The following is a 1,563-nucleotide window of genomic DNA, read 5'->3' as shown; positions in this document are numbered from 1 at the left end:
TAAAGCCCAGAGTTGCAGCAAAATAAAATTAAGACTGTCTATCTTTTTCAAGATTAATAGTCTCAAAATAGGTACAATTTGGTTAGTGAAAGACAGAGAAACCAAGAAATCAAGTACAATTGAGAGATTTTTGCCTGGGCTAGTCAGCTAGTGGGAGCAGAGCACACAGGCTGCTGTAAGCCACCTCCTTTGTCCTCCATACAGTCCAGATGGCGAGGTGACTAGTCCGTGGGCCGGGCCGAGGATTATCTCTTACTTATTTCTCAGGGAGCGCCTGGCAGACATGAGTGAAGCAGAGGAGAACAACTTCCAGGAGAAGAGAGTCTCGCTGTAGTTCAAAATCTAACAGGAAGTCAAATCAGAGAGCAGGTCAGGATCTCAAAGTCTGTCAAGGGTTTCCAAACGTTCTGAGTCCCATTTTCGATCAAGATCAAAATCCAGGTCAAGGTCAAGGAGGCATTCTCACACATGCTCCACTCGATCCGGGTCCCATCCCATAGGAGACCATCTCAAAGAAGGTCCTATCCACCGGAATCGGCGGCGAAGGAGCCAGAGTTACTCTCCAATGTCTAATCACATAAGACATGCTGGCAGCAGGGCAAATCCAGATCCCAACACTTGCCTGGGAGCATTTGGCCTCAGATATTCCTGAAGTATTTTCTCCATAGGGACCATTGAGTGGTATCAATATGGTGTATGATCAGCCAACTGGGAGGTCATGTGGATTTGCCTTTGTTTATTTTGAGAGGATAGATGACTCTAAGGAGGCCGTGGAAAGAGCAAATGGGATGGAGCTGGATGATAAGAGAAATCCTGCGGATTACTCTATCACCAAGAGAGCGTACACACCCACACCAGGCATTTTATACATGGGCAGACCAACTCACAGTGGTGGTAGAGGTGGTGGAGGAGGCGGCAGCGGTTGAGGCGATAGATGGTGAGATTAACTATGATAGAGGATACGATCGAGGCTATGACAGTTATGAAATTATGATTACCAGTACAGAAGAAGGTCACCTTCTCCTTACTATAGTCGCTACAAGTCACGGTCAACATCTTGTTCCTATAGCCCAAGACACTATTGATAATGGAGTGATTGTGTCCAAGGACTTCACTTTTTTTCTTCTTTTCGATTTAGATTTCCAATTCTTCCTAGAAAAAGAAAATCCCTGGTTTATTTAATCTATGCCTGGCCAGTTGTGTTGCTGTTTTCCACCCTTTTTTAGGTATACTCTTAAGGTGTCATTGTCATCTGAGTAGTTAAAAACTTAGTGAAAAGGAGCACAGTGTTATACCTTGTGTTCTTTGCCTTTACTAAAGATTACGGTCCTTTGAACACTTTTGTGATGGACATTGTAGTAGACATATCTTTGAAGAGAAGATAGATATAACACTTTCAGTAGATCAGTCATGTTAGGTCTGTCTGCAGTGACATGGAACAGTCAAAGAGTTGAGTGTAGAACTGAAGATGTAGGAGAAAATACGGGACATTTCTTCTGAAGACTGTAGCTTTGGACCTAAAAATTATATCACCTTTTAGAAATCAAAAATTTGTAATTTAAG

General features: G+C 42.9%; 1 pseudogene across 1 annotated transcript; it reads left to right on the top strand.

Annotated features, from left to right (window-relative positions):
• Positions 1-283: 283 nt before the first annotated feature.
• LOC311581147 (transformer-2 protein homolog alpha-like) lies at positions 284-1,098 on the top strand (annotated as a pseudogene). Its single transcript has one exon. The product of its transcript is annotated as a transformer-2 protein homolog alpha-like (transcript).
• The last annotated feature ends 465 nt before the right edge of the window (positions 1,099-1,563 follow it).

This window comes from Acomys minous, assembly GCF_964271855.1.
Source record: "Acomys minous genome assembly, chromosome: 13".
In the NCBI taxonomy this organism is placed as follows: Eukaryota; Metazoa; Chordata; class Mammalia; order Rodentia; family Muridae; genus Acomys; species Acomys minous.
The sequence above is the reverse complement of the archived record's forward strand: the minus strand, read 5'-3'. Positions and strand labels throughout refer to the sequence as shown.